The 15,477-nt window shown below is 44.7% G+C and overlaps 1 protein-coding gene across 1 annotated transcript in view; it reads left to right on the plus strand.

The window, feature by feature from the left end:
• MNAT1 (MNAT1 component of CDK activating kinase) overlaps positions 1 to 15,477 on the plus strand; it is a 334,005-nt gene that overhangs the window by 205,608 nt on the left and 112,920 nt on the right. The gene's annotated exons all lie outside the window — the stretch shown is intronic.

Below are 15,477 nucleotides of genomic sequence, written 5' to 3' on the forward strand. Positions count from 1 at the left end.
TTATTAGTCGGATTGATACCTGCGCTGTCTCTGAAGAAGCCTTTTTGGCGGAAACCGGTCAGCTAATTAAAAGTTCAAACAGGAACTATAAGTGTAACAATCTCACAGTATACTTATAATCATCTTGCTTTAAGGGGGTAAAACCTTCCGGTCCAGAAGTGGTTAAAAGCTTGTTTATGTATTGCAGTATAGTATTTTATCTGTTTCTAAATGTGGTTTGATTATTTTTTGCGCTAAAAACGTGCACATTTGTTTTTGGTTAAAGTAACCTTTATTTGGTGTTTAAGCACCCAAAAAAAAAGTATCACTTAAAACAAATTGTGACTTTCTGACCCATGAGCTCAATAGAACACCTAAACCTAACCCTTAACCTCATACTAATCCCTGAACCTAATCCCTAAGCTTAACCATTAACCTCAGTGTAACCCTTAACACTAACTTTAAACCTCAGGCAAAATTTATACCTCAGGCAAAATTTATACTATCCTAGCGATTGTACATGAGGCTAGCAAATGTTGGCCAGTTCCTCAAATGGGTAGATTCAGAATGATGGTGTTAATCCTCGGGAATATGAAGTTTGTACATGTGGTTTCATTTTGTTAATTATACCTTTTCAGTATAAAGAGTCTTTTTGTGAATCACTCAGAGCTAGATAATAGATGCACAGTGATATTAACCCTTTAATGCAAACTTTGCATTGAAAACAGGGATTCTTAGGGCATGTACAGTATATTGCAATGCATGTTCAAGCTGACTGACTAGAGCAAAGTGATCACTGGCTTGGTAGTCTGCTAAAAAAAAGACTCATGCTTATGTGTACATATTATATGTGAATGGAATGGATGGATATATAGTGGTAATGTGGGGGCTAGACCTGGTTCTTCTACTTCAACTTAAGTTCAAACTCAATAGTTTTTAGTTTTTCTCTTTCGTTCATCGATTGACACAGCGCTCCATAAATCATAACTACTGGGTTATATTGCCTAATCAAGGAGTAGAACTAGGCAGAAAAAAAAACTCTTGGGTACACCCATGGGCTGTCCTTAGCTTGGTATTTAACTCCCCTCTCTGCTCTAGGTAATCAGTTGTATTCTGTCTAGTCAGTTTTTTCTCCTTCCTTACATCTTTTTTGTTTTTTCTCTCGGGAGATCTACAATTAACTGATGGGCTGGGCGACGGGCTGGATAATCTAGATCCACTGGTCCCCCCAGCCAGCGAGCATGTGTAGACCGCAGCTAAGCGCTAGGTCAGCCGCGACAGAGACTGGCCCGCGAGTTAAATGTCTCACAGGGTCACATACCACCAGGCTTGGGTTTGAGACGCAACGGCCCCTTGGTCGACAGCTCCCCTACTTCGGGGCGAGGATTCTGTCTGGAGCAATACCCATACCATGGAAAGGTAAGTACAGTCCCCCCTCTCCCTTTTGGTGTTTTTTTTGGGGTGGAAGTGGGTAAACTCCAGGGACGGTAAGACCTGCCTGCAGGTTCCCTCCTCCCATCCTTAAAACCCTCAGTGAGCTGGGCTTCCCCCCCTCCCTCCCTCCGTCTGGACCTGGAGTCTGGTGGGGGTCCCAGTTTAGGAGACCTAGTGCATGCCCTACTGTTTGCCGTATGGGTATAGTGCAGGGGGGTCCCAGAGAAGAGACTGGTGCAGAGTGTGCAGCAGAGTCTCCCCTAAACGTGTGTCCTAACTTCAGGGGGGGGGGGCCCTTGCAGAGGGTACAGCATTGCAGAGGGCGCAGGGAAGATCCTGGCAGCATTCTTCAGCGTCTGTAGCTGATGGTGGCCATTTTCCCTTAGTCTGGCTGGTCTCCGGTTGGCAGCCATGTTTGTGTAGCCCAGGGCTTGACAAACCCGGGCGCCAGGTTGCATTGGCGACTAGAATTAGCGACCTGGTGCCTGGGGTGCACTGCAGGAGGTGTCCTGTCCCTTTTGTGCTCCCCCACCCACTCCCTGAGTGCACGGACTACCACTCCATCCGATAATTGAGGCCGCGCCTTTTCGGCCTTCTTCAGTGAGAGAATAGGGAACTGGCGCCCTCTTGTGGTGGCCGGGAGTTTGACAAGCAGTCATTAATGGCTGTTTCCCCTGCCTGTCCTCAATGCCTGTCCATCTCCTTCCCAAGAGGAGATGAGAGGGAAGATTTTGCAGGCTTCATCTCCCTGTCCACTTACCTTTGCTTGAAGGTAAGTGGACAGGGAGTGTGGTTATTATTATTTTTTTTTTTTAATTATTAAAAAAAAAAAAAAAATAAGTTTTTTTCTTTTTTTAAAAAAAAATATTTTTTTTTCTTTTTCAATTATTATAAAAAAAAATTAAAGATGTTTTTTTTTCTTCAATTATTATAAAAAAAAATAAATAAAAAAAAAAAAAAAAATATATATATATATATATATATATATATATATATATTTTTTTTTTTTCTCCTCATCGCCATGCCACAGTTACACAGCCGAAGGCCCCTTTCACACGGTCTGTCTGATCAGGTCCACCTGTCAGTTTTCCAGGCAGACCTGATCGGACCCTTCAGTCTCCTCTATGGAGCGGTAATCTGCCGCCATCTGATCCTGTCCGCCAAGAACAGACGGATGGTGGTTCTATTTTCTATCCATCCCGTGGATCAGATCAGATGGCATCGGATGGAAACAGACACACAGTCTGTTTCCATCCGATTGCGCTATAGAGGAGAATGGGGTTCTAGTCGTCTTAATGTGTAAATTTAGTATGTTATTTTTTTTAAAATAAAGCTTGGTTGGTTGTTTAAAAAAAAAAAACTGGCTCCTAACTTTTTTAGCTGGCTTCTAGATTTCAGGCAAATTTGTCAAGCCCTGGTGTAGCCCGATGACGTCACAGGGGCCATTTTCCAATGGTCCGGTAGACGCTGGAGACGGCCAAAGCCTCGCGGGGATGCAGAGGATGCGGCTGATGTAGCTACGGATGTGGCTGTGTCGTTTGTTACGCAAAAGTCACCTCATACTCTAAAGGCGTTTCCTTATGTGCCTTATTATGACCGGTTTTCCTGTAAGGAATGGGAACAACCAAAATTACCCTTTGTGGTCCCCAAACGTTTTGCTGTACGTTACCCTTTTGAGGAGTCACTTTTAAAATTTGAAATTTGAATTTCAGCTTGAATAAAGCAACCATGATCCCAGTATTATATTCTATTATATTATATTATTACACAGGATTTATATAGCGGTAACAGTTTACACTTACAGTTTACAATAAAAAAGGGGACCGCACAATTTACAATACAGTTCAATACAAAAGGAATAGAAGGGCCCTGCTCATGGAGCTTTCAATCTAAAGGGAAGAGGAGGTGGTACAAAAGGTAGTGGCTGCAGGGGATGATCTGATGGAGGAGATTCGAGTACAGATCGGATAGGTGGAGGTGGGGTAGGCTTCCCTGAATAAGTGTGTTTTCAAGGATCCCCTAAAGGCGGACAGGGTAGGAGCTGACCAGACATACTGGAGCAGGGAGTTCCAGAGGATGGGAGTGGTTCTGGAGAAGTCCTGGAGGCGAGCGTGGGAGGAGGTAACAAGGGAGCTAGAGAGCAGGAGGTCCTGAAAGGAATGAAGAGGACGATTTGGGCAATCTCTGCAGATTAGGTTAGTGATGTAACTGGGGGTGATAATGTGTATGGCCTTGTATGTTGTGGTTAGTATTTTTGAATTTTTATAAGATGGGGTAGAATAAGCCAGTGAAGAGATTGGCAGAGCAGGGAAGCAGTCACGGATCAGTTATTAGGGTGAGATTAACTAATAATCTGACAGCAGCATTTATGATAGACTGAAGTGGGGATAGCCTGTTTAAAGGTAGGCCAGTGCAGAGGGAGTGGCAGTAGTCAAGGCTGAAAATAACCAAGGAGTGAATACGTTGTTTTCGGGTGTTTGGAAGGAGCGAATTCTGGACATGTTGCAGAGGTTAAGGTGGCAAGATTTCTCCAGTGATTGGACGTTGGGGCTGAAGGAGAGGACCGAGTCTAGGATTACACCCAGCACCCTGGCATGTGTGGAAGGACCAATGATTGTGCCATTGATCTCAATGGTAAAGTCTTGTGAAGGGAATCGGGGAGGAGGAAATATTACAAGGTTGAGTTTGAGTGATGTGTCAGTGACTGATATGTCACTCAGCAAGTTTTTGATGCGTGAGGAGATTGAGGCAGGGAGTTGGAGTCGAGAGATAAGTCGAGAGGCGTTCAAGAAGCTTGAAGGCAAATGGGGAGCAGGGAAATTGGTCTTAAGTTTTCCAGACAGGTGGGGTCTAGTGAAGGTTTTTTTAAGTATGGGGGTAACCAGTGCAGGGAAAAGTGGCGGAAGAGAGGGAGAGGTTAAAGATGTGGGTTACAGAGTTCAGGATTGAGCAGGAGGGTGTTCGCAGTAGTTGCGAGGGGACAGGGTCCAGGGATGGTGTTCGCAGTAGTTGCGAGGGGACAGGGTCCAAGGGATAGGTAGTGAGGTGGGCTGTGGAAAGGAGTTTGGCAACTTCATCAGTGGTAACAGGGTTGAAGAAGGAAAGTGTGGAGTTTGGAGTTGGACATGAGGTATTGGTTGGTGGAGGAAGGATGGACGCTGGATATTGCATCACAAATTGTTGATTTTGTTTTTGAAGTGATTGGCTATTTCTTGGGCAGTAAGCAAGTTGGTGGGTGGAGGCAGTGGGGGTGGAGTAAGGAATTAAGGGTAGAGAAGAGTTGACAAGGTTTGGACGAGAGGGTTTTGATGAGAGTGGTGTAGTAGGTTTGTTTAGCGGAGTGGAGGCAGGAGTTGTATTTGAGAAGGGCAGATTTGTAGAGGGTGAAGTCTTGTAGGGATTTCGTTTTTCGCCACACTCACGGCTGTGTATCTTGAGACTTCTGGTGTCATCAGAGAGAGGAAAAGGGGTGTTAAAGGGGTTGAGGGTAGTGCAGAGGTGGGAGAATATGAGGTCAAGAGCGTTGCCATTGGAGTGGGGGGTGGTTTGTGTCCATTGTGTTAGGATGAAAGAGAGGGGGTTAAATTGAGTAGTTACAAAGTGGCTGAGGTCTTAGCATTGATTGGAATGTTAAAGTCGCTGAGAATATTGGCAGGTACTTCTGAGTAGAGAAAGTAGGGTAGCCATGCGGAGAAGTCATCTAGAAAACGTGATACTGTGCCAGGGGGGGGGGGGGCGGTAAATTACTGCAATCCTCCGACAAACTGGGGGCAAAAGGCGAATGCAGTGCACTTCAAAGGAGCAGAGGGAAAGAGAGGGAGGTGTAGGAAGAACCAGGAAGGAGCTTTGTGGGGAGAGGAGAAGTCCAACTCTGCCTCCTTTTTGTCCGCTGGATCTAGGTGAGTGAGTCCAGAGGCCCCCATGGGAGAGGGAAATTGGAGAGGCAGTGCCGGATTCCTGGAGCCAGGTTTTGTTGATAGCAAGTAGATTGAGAGATTTGGAGAGAAAAAGGTAATTGACAGAGGCAAGTTTGTTCGAGACTGAGCTGGCATTCCAGAGGGCACACAAAGGGAGGGGGGGGGTGCGGTGCTGACTCTTGCAATAAAGGGAATTGAGATAAGAGAGCAGGAGTTATGGTTACAGAGACAGTAGACTGCAATTTCTGGGGCTAAAAGTTGGCTGGGGGAGGGCCAGGGTTTGGGACGATATCCCCAGAAGTTAGGAGTAGTAGGAGGGTGAAGGCCATAAGGTGGGATTGGGATTTATATGAGGGCAGGTGCTGCAGTGAAGTGGAAGAGGTAGCATTGTGTAGGCTCTAAATGATAAGTGCAGTAATTTTGAGAGAGCAAAAGTGAGGGGGATATGTACAGGTTGTGGGATATGTACAGATGGCGGCCCTCCTTCTCAGCCCTTAGAAAATAATTTTGTGCTTCTGGGACAGAGAATAAAGGAAATGGATCTTTCAAATCTTCCCCAGGAGGTTCCAAGCAACCTTGGTCTGGTAAGTCCAGAGCTAGCTTCTCCGGACCCGCAGACAAGACCCCTTCAGCATGAAGGTCTGCCCTCACCCATTATTGGGATGGGGGGACATCTTCGCTGGTTTCTGGCCCCGTGGACTTCTGTTGTGAGCGTCAAGGAGATCTGTGAAATGTTTCTTTTGGGGGGTACCCAGAAAGGGGGGCAAAGTTTGTTCTTTTCAGTTTTTTTATGTCCTGAGACTCCTTGTGTGGATTTAATTCCTGCAAAGGTTCAGGTGATGTCCGAACTACCTAAGGTCCCCCCTATCGCTGTCCAAGGAATTGATTTACCTAGGTCTGATTTTAATTCTGACCAGGGTGGTCCTTTTTCTGGACACATTTCAGAAACCAAAGGGCGCAATTTGCCGGCTGCTGTCACACAGACAGTTTTTTTCTCCCGATTTGCACACAGGTTCTGAGTCTGGTGGTATCCACCTTAAAGACAGTTCTGTTTGCACAGCACTACATGTAGCTCCTTTAGCAGGTTTGGCTCCACAGGAGGATACCGAAGTTCGTGGCAAGATCACAGGGGGTCCTCTGACAGACGCCGCAGGCATCCAAGGGCCACGTTAAGGCCAGTATCATCCTTGGCTCAGGTTTTTTTGGCAGTTCCTGTGAGGAATCAAGAGCGGGGGTCTTCCAATCATCCTGGTGGCCGTAAACGGCCCTTGGGGGCTTCCTCTCAGAGAAGACCAGTTGTTCCAAGGGCTAATCCACCATCCTGCTCAACAGTCGCTGGTTTTATTGGCTTCGCTATTGAAAGCCGTGTACTGAGGAATAGAGGTTTGTCTGGATCAGTGATCTCTAGTATGGTGAAGGCCAGGAAGCCGTCTTCCAGCAAGATATACCATCTTACGCGGAAAGCGCACAGTTCTTGGTGTGAGTCGATTGGTGTTCATCCTCGAACCTTTTTTGTGGCTCAGATCTTAACCTTTCTTCAACAGGGCATTGATCAGAAGTTGGCCTTGAGTGCCATCATAGGCCAGGTGTCTGCCTTCGCAATCTTCTTTCAGCGACCCTAGCCACACATTCTTTAGCTCGTACCTTCATTCAGGGGGTTCCACATGTGGCGCCACCTGTACGGTCTCTTTGCCACCATAGGATTTAAATTTAGTACTTTCGGTTCTCCAGAAACCTCCATTTGAGAATATTCGGGAGATTCCCTTGTCTACATTATCCTACAAGGTGACATTTTTGGTGGCTATTACCTAGGCCTGCAGGGTATCGGAATTGGCGGCATTATCCTGTCACTGTCCCTATTTGGTGGTACATAGGGAAAAAGTGGTTCTTCGTCCCTGTCCATAATTTATGCCCAAAGTTGTCTCTGACTTCCATTTCAATGATGACATTGTTTTGCCTTCCTTGTGTCCCAAGCCGGCTCATCCCAAGGAATTTGCTTTGCATACCTTGTATGTGGTTCGTGGAAATCGGGTGTATCTGGCAGCTACTGAGTCCTTTTGGAGGTCAGGCTCACTTTTTGTGGTTACGAACGGACCAAGAAAAGGGCTGGCCTCTCGGCTACCATCTCCAGATGGATCAGATAGAGGGTGACTCAGGCCTATTCTATTAAAGGTCAGGCTCCACCTTTCCCTGTCATTGCGCATTTTTCTCTGGTCCTGGTAAGGGAACTTATGTTTAGCCTTGGGTTATTTTCCCCACCCCTCATTTTCCTTTTGGCACTGCTTTTGGATGTACCAGTAGTTATGATTTATGGAGAGCTGTGTCTGTCGATGAACGAAAGAGAAAATGGGATTTTTGTACTTACGGTAAAATCCATTTCTCTGAGTTCATCAACGGACACAACACCCACCTCTCTATGGAGTTCTGATACTTCTAATACTGCTTGCTACTAAGCTCATTACCTAGAGCAGAGAGGGGGGTTATATACCAGGCTGAGGACGGCCCATGGGCGTAGCCAGGTGTTTTTTGTTCTTCCAAGTCCTACTCCTGAAGGAGGCAATGTAACCCAGTAGTTATGATTTGAGCGCTGTGTCCGTCGATGAACTCAGAGAAATTGTTTTTACGGTAAGTACAAAAATCCCATTTTTATAAAATGTGTGCCTGTTGAAAAGAAATGTTCTTTATGTTGGCAACACTGGAAGTGAATGGGAAATCTTGATAAGGGAGATAGACAGTAATGCCAACCCTTCCACTCACCAAAGAAAAAAATATATATATTCTATTGCTTCCTATCTTGGTGACAGAATGAGCAGAAATCTTCCCAGTGGGGCCACAGGAAGCAATAAAAACCCAGCATATTTTCTTGTGCTTCACTATGTTAAAATGTCAAATTTAATAATGCAGTGGTTCTCAAAGGCGAATACCGTAAAATATTAACAATGTGATAATATAATTTTTACAGATTATAATAACATTAAGAATTAATAACATTTTAGGTACTGCACACTTTTCTTTTACTAGTAGGCTGTCTTCCAAAGATGCTAGTTGTCTGACTAATACACTGACAAACTGGGTTGTGTAAGGTTTGAGTCACTGACCCGGAAGTTTAAATCTGTAACGTTTTGATGCGAGAGTTACCCTACATGACCGCAAGGAAACTAGCAATTGTAGAATGAGAAGTTGGAATGGAAGTCCCCATGTTTTTCCTTTATAACAGCCTTACATGAAACCTTTTCTGGTGGTTATGGAGCAGGGGGAATCTGTGTTGAGCTTTGTTCCCAATCTGGTGTTGCAATTCAACCCCTCCTGACTTTGGTACCTTTGCAACACCATAGACCTTTTGCTATAAGTTCTGTCCTACAACAAAATCTCTGATCTCTTGTACAGAGTGGACTATCTGTTTTCAAACTGCATTGTACCAGATGTTTATGGGTTTAGATATTCTTTTTTTCATGCGGATTCTGGTTATGACATATGGTCAGAGTAATTAAATTATCTGGCCTTTCTAACCAGCAGGGGAGGTATCTTTTTCTCTGAAAAGTTGAAAATCACATGTTGTAAAGCATGTGCCAAGTGTTTGCAGAGTCTCCAGTTATAACATAATGATAAATTCACCTGACCAAAGGTCCTTGAAGCACAATTAGTCTTTCTTCATGTTACACCACTGAGGAGCCTTTGGCTGAAACCAGAGATGCAGAATGGCAAATTCACGTTTTGCGTATACAACTCTTCACTCGAAATATAAACTAGCAAATGTTGCTGTGAGCTGATTGGTGAATATGAACAAAGGTTCTAATCTCCGCATACATTACATTACTAGTACACTTACAGTAGTTCAGCGCCAAATCATTTGAGGGGGAACATTAGCAATCGGGTAGTATTTTCCATGTTGTTCAGTCACTTTCTGCTCCAAAAAATGGTAAATGTATTGCTTGTTATAGGTTATTGCTGCTTGTAGCACTGTTGGGGAGAATATCTCTAACTTTTTGTTTTCACTAGTACAGGATTTCAGGGGAAGTCTCCAGCGGAGATGCAGACAACCGTAAAATAATGTCGAGATTCTAGCCTCCTCCCACTTTACTACACAAAAAAGCATTATTAATTATTTTGCGACCCTGTTTGGGGCTAAGTGTTCTAGTGACTAGGTCTTGGAGGTGGGAAGTGAAGGGGGATCTCCCTAATGGGTTCCTCATATAACAAAATATAACACAGGTTACCCTTTTCCTAATTTATTAGTAGTTTTAATTTACCTCCTAACATGAACTAAAACTTTAGCCTATGCCCAACATGTATAGTTAAAAGGGTACAAGCGCAAGCAGTCCCTTCCAAGTCTTCCGTGGTGTAGAACAGCAAGGACGACGGTAACATCAAAGACCTAAGGTGATGCTGCCCTCCTCAGACGGGGTGGTCCGATTGGTACTACAAAAACAAAAGAAAATCTGTAAGGTGCACGCACCTAGTATATTACCAAAAAGCAGAGCTAGGCTCTGAGGAAGGGGGTGTGCCCCCGAAATTCTTCAGTGGTTTATCCCGTAATGTGAATGCAACAGGTGTGTTCCACTGTCCAGCGTTTGTGAAGTCTTATGGCTTGTTCCTTTCACCACTTTTGTGAGAACCCATTTTTTATTGTCCATATTATTGCATAAATGTTTTATGGTAATGCACTAGGTGTGTGCACCTTCCATTTTCTATTTTGTTTTGTTTTTTTAAGGTAAAAAGGTAACTCTATCTTTGTGGGAAAAATCTGAAAATAAAAAAATTGCATATACAATGGCTACACAAGCCTTATTGTAATTTAATGTAATAAAAACTACATTTTCTTTTCAATCAGCAGCACTGTATATTTCTGAAAAAATTCAATGCAATATGATAACCTGGAGGTGTGTACTGAACACCCCCAAAAAAATAATTTCCTGCTTTTGTGACTCACTGATTTCCCTAGAAGCCTGCACTAATATACAAGTCACATTTTAGACATTCTCTGCAACAAAAATGTAATTTCTTATGAGATACTCCCAAAGGGTTAATTTCTTCCAAAGGCATGCAGACCCCGCATGTTCCTCATTAGAACACTCCAAGTGCATCAGCTGATTAGTGGTGAAAAAGTAACTCCCATTCAGATTCACTCTCTAGTTAACAAACACCTTTTCCTTCAGAGAAGTAGGAATGTGCAGCAAGGTTTGGTAAAATCCGTGCAATGTACATTGATTCCATCATGAAGCAAAAAGTGGATCAGTGTAGGATATAGGGCTCACCTAAGTGATTAGAGAAAGGCCATGAGATCAGCATATTCGAAGCCTGGAATGGCGGTGCTGCAAAGAGATGGAGTATATTCCCCCTATATATGCCAACAGAGACAGCTCCTCCCCTGCCTCCCGTCCCCTACGTCACACGTCCTATTCCTTAACATGTCCTTAACCTCTTCATCAAGGCTAACTTAACCCAGAAAGTTAGTGATCAGCCTGATATTTTCCTTATACCAAAAGTATCAACCTGTAACAGCCATGCAAAAAAAAAAAAAAGTAACAGCACTGGAATATGGTGCTGAATAAATTTAGGACACCTAAAGGGTTATGTTGTTATGCTACCTAATGGCTGAAATACTTAATTCACTTTTTTTTTTACTTTTATATATTTCTTTTATTTAGCAATTTAAAAAAATGGAGGGACCTGACAGAAGCAAAGTATTTTAAAGCCGTTTCAATATTTAGACACATGCAGTCTGTAAAATACCTGTTGTATGTAAATTTTTCTGTAGATTGGTTATTGGTTGCATAACTCGCTATCACTGCTTTTTTTTAAGGTAGCGTTTTTTTTCCCCACAATAAGCCAAACTGGCATGCGTTTAAAATATTTAAACTTGAGTTTGTAGGCTCATGGCCTTTAAAAGTCATATGTTATTGTGTGCAGTATTGTATTCACTGTCGGATTTTTGAAAACAAATGATCTACATTCTCAAAAAAGGATTCTTGAAATTGTTTTAAGTCTGTCTGTAAAAGTGTTTGACTTGAATATTTTTACCTTGGAATGTTAATTTTGTTTCAGGTCTTTGTTCCTAATCTTTTGAAAAGTTTGTCTATAAGAAGTGTCTTTTCAATGATTTTAGCAGAAAACATCAGCCCTAGCAGACTGTTATACGATACTGTGTAGGATGTATTGTTCAGATACTGTTGCAATGAAATTGAAAGATTTATTTTTCTTTTTCTTTTTTTTTTACATGAGGATTCGCTTTTGAGACAGTCTTTACTTTTGTAGGCTGAACGTGGTAGAGGGTGGACATATGAGGTTTTATTTATCTGCTGGCACTAATAATGGGTTGCTGCCAGACAAGCGGTTAAAAGAAAATTCCAAAAACTTTAAAATTTTCCTTTGCTTACTTTAGTTGTGAGACTGCAGGAAAGGAAGATTGTAGATTGTATATAGCACAGCAACTTGTCAGTGTTTTATTTTTTTTTCTCCTTTCTTGGTTTGCCATTTTCCAGTCAGCACATTGCACACATCCATTTTGTTCCAGTAGCCTGGCGACACAACCTTTACTTCCCCAGTCTAATTGCATATATTCTTGATCTTGGTAAAAAATAAATGAATACATTGACAGAAGAGCACATTTAACCACTTTAATACAGGGCAGTTAAACACCTTCCCGCCCAGACCAATTTTCAGCTTTCAGCGCTCTCACATTTTGAATGACAATTGCTCAGTCATGCTACACTGTAACCAAACAAAATTTCTCTAGCGCTCATCGACAGACGTAGTCCTCGGTGATACACCACCTTCGGGTTATGTTACCTCCGCAGGAGCAGGACTAGACAGGAAATTAAAAAGCTCTGGCCACACCCTAGGGGCAGTCCCAGAGGGTATATCCTCTCTCTCTCTGCCTCAGCAAATCAGTTATTTTCTGTCTAGTTAGGAGTAAGGACCTAGATACCTTGCTGGGATCTTAGGTCCTGGCAAGAATTTTTTTCTTAAAGGATTTTTAGACAGCTTTTTTTCTCCAGTGTTCCTGTGAGATCTTCAAGCAAGAAAGCTGAACTGGGCGACGGGCTGGATGTTGAGATCCGGTGGTCACCCCAGTTCAGCCTACGAGCGCGTGCAGGCCATAGCTCCGCGCTGGGTCGGCCGCGACAAAGTCCCGTTAAAAGGACTAAACCCGCGAGTTAAACGTCTCGCTGAAACGCCAAAGACCATGAGTCACGGCGTTCGTATCGGTCGACAGCCCTCCCGCCCCGGTGGAGAGGGGTAATGTCAGGAGTTGGTGCCCGCCTGGTTCCGGTATGGTGAGTAGTATGTTCCCCCTTTTTCCCTGACGGGTTTTGTGGTGAACGCGGGCCCCTCTCTGTATGGTAAGAAAGAGTCCTTTCTATCCTATAACATGTCACAGATCCTCCTACTTTGAGTGTGATTTTTTGTGTACAAAAAGCCAGGAGGCTTGGTTTGGGAGCTAACAATCTATTGTATACATGTTTAAAAGATGTAATCTGTGGCATTCTGGGAATCTTATGGGTTAAGTATAAGCTACCTACCAGTCAGAAGCCACGGACATGTAGACTGCCTTCCAAATCAGATCTCCAGCTATTAGCAGGCCTCCCGAACGGCCATGCGGTCCGCCAGGGCCGATACCGCCAACCACGCCATATCCCCAGGCAGAGACAGTGTTGTGTGCCCTGCAGCACACCGCCATTCAGCAGGCCGCCGCCATTTTTTCTTGCAGGATCGCACGAGCCGCCATTTTGGCGTAGCCTCGTGTCTCCAGCATGGGGGCGGCCATGTTTGAGGTGATCCTACACCTCGTGGAGCTTGGGGGAGGCGCCGGAAGGCGTGCAGAGGGGCGGAGCCGCCTCCTTTCTTCCTGGGCAGCCAGCCAAAAGACTTCCTGTTTGTCAAGACAGCGCTGTAAGCTGTTGCAGTTTAACTCTGAGCATCAGGTGGTGAGCCTGGGGGTCTATTTCTCTCTCTCTCGATCGATAGCTAGCAGGTAACACTAAGGGGCTTTTTGTGGCGCTGGGGGTCAGAAAAGAAAAAAAAAAAAAAAAAGTTTTTTTCTTTACTTTTGAATTATATTATCCAGGAAGTAACTGGAGTTATCATGGACCCTGCCACACATATTCCCCCACCTGTTTCCCTCGAGGGGGCCTCGGGACCCGCCGGTGCACAGAGTATAGAGTCATTTACAGCAATTTTGGAGTCTATGGTGGCTCGGGTGGAGGCGGCCTGTCAGGGACGGGGGTCAAGGAAGCGACCCCCGCCTACCCCTATACTATCTGACACCTCTGACTCAGATTCAGAGATGGTCACGGCAGTTGCAGGTTCCTCTGCAAGGGCTGCTATCCCAGGTAAAGCCCCCTCAGAAAGTGAGGAGGACGCTTCTTCTCTTGCTATTATTCAGGAAGAAGCATTGGTGGACGCACTAGTTGTGGCAGTGCAAGAAACCTTAAAACTTGAGGCTTTACCGGCAGAGGCAACTGAAACAGAGATGCCTTTTGGTACTAATAAGCCCATCAAGACGGCGAAGGCTTTTCCTGTACCTAAATGTTTTGGTAATCAGATTAAAGGAGAATGGGAGCATTCTAAGCGTACCTTTACTATTTCCAAGCGTATTGCTAGACGCTATCCGTTTGAGGAATCCATCATTAAGAAATGGACGGTACCACCAATCGTGGATCCGCCTATTTCCAGGCTGAATAAAGCCACGGTTATTCCAGTGGAGGACACTTCGTCCTTTAAGGATCCGGTGGATCGAAAGATAGAAGCAGAGTCCCGCACTATCTTTTCTCTGATAGGGTCAGCATTTAGACCAGTAATCGTTATTGGTCTAGTTTCCCAGACACTTACGGAATGGGCGAAAATGGTACGCCAAGATCTTAGGGGAAAAGATATTCCCCAGGAGACATCTGATTTGATGGAACAGATCATACAAGGCTTTACCGCCCATAAAGGGCGCCCGGCTGGTACTAGCGGGAAAGGCAAGACTCCTCCAGGAGGGTTCAAGAAGGGCTGGTCGGACAAGCAGGGGACCAACCCAGCCAAACCCGAAGTAAAGGAGTACACAGCCTGAAGGGGCGCCCCCACCCGGTTTCAGGGTGGGGGGACGTTTTCACCGGTATTCAGGACATTAGATCGAGCATCAACCACTACTACCGGTGCGATTCTTCCCTTCCAACATTTTAGTACCACAGGAAGCGGTAGTTACCGTTCCCTGAAAAGATCTTTTTCTTTACCTTTTCCTAAGATTAGTCCCGATACCTCACAGGAATCGGATCTGGTTGACCAGATAGGCCAAGTAGCCTCTAGTCGGGTGACTTCGGTCCCTGAGGTTCAACCAGAAAAGATCACCTTTCCTGATAACTATCAGGTATCTGATAAATGTGTGGGAACAGAAAACGACCAGACTTTCTCGGATGGTCGGGGCCAGATAGCTCTAGGGACGCCTGGTTCAGATCCAATCAGCGCCAGTGGTCCTAGAAATTCTAGGCTGGCCTCCTCAAGCCGGCCTGGCCGACTTGGACATGTTAGTCGTAGACGTTCCGTGGGAACTTCGTCTCAGGGAGTGTCTGTGGTCTCAAGGACCAATTTACCTTCGTGCTTTACAGTCGCTGGTTTTAATGGCCTGGCCATTGAGACCCAAGTACTGAAGGACAGAGGTTTGTCTACTTCAGTCATTCCTACCCTTATTAAAGCAAGGAAAGCGACTTCCAGCAAAGTCTATTATCACACATGGAAGACTTATATTGCGTGGTGCGAATCTTTAGGATTTCCTCCACGTACCTATTCGGTGTCTCGAATATTGGCTTTTTTGCAACAAGGGGTTGAGCAGAAGCTAGCCTTGAGCACCATCAAGGGTCAAGTTTCAGCATTAGCAATCTTCTTTCAGAAGCCTTTAGCTACCAAATCCTTGGTGCGGAATTTCATCCAGGGGGTGCGGCACCTGGCTCCTCCAGTCCGCGCGCCCTTACCGCCCTGGGATCTTAATTTGGTTTTGTCGGTTCTACAGAAACCTCCCTTTGAAAACATCAGGGAGATTCCCTTGCTTACTTTATCCCAGAAGGTGGCCTTCTTGGTGGCTATTACTTCTGCTCGCAGGGTGTCAGAACTGGCTGCATTATCATGCCAGTCACCATACCTAGTGATTCATAGGGATAAGGTAGTA

Source organism: Pelophylax lessonae (genome assembly GCF_965119305.1).
Source record: "Pelophylax lessonae genome assembly, chromosome: 13".
NCBI classification, from domain to species: domain Eukaryota; kingdom Metazoa; phylum Chordata; class Amphibia; order Anura; family Ranidae; genus Pelophylax; species Pelophylax lessonae.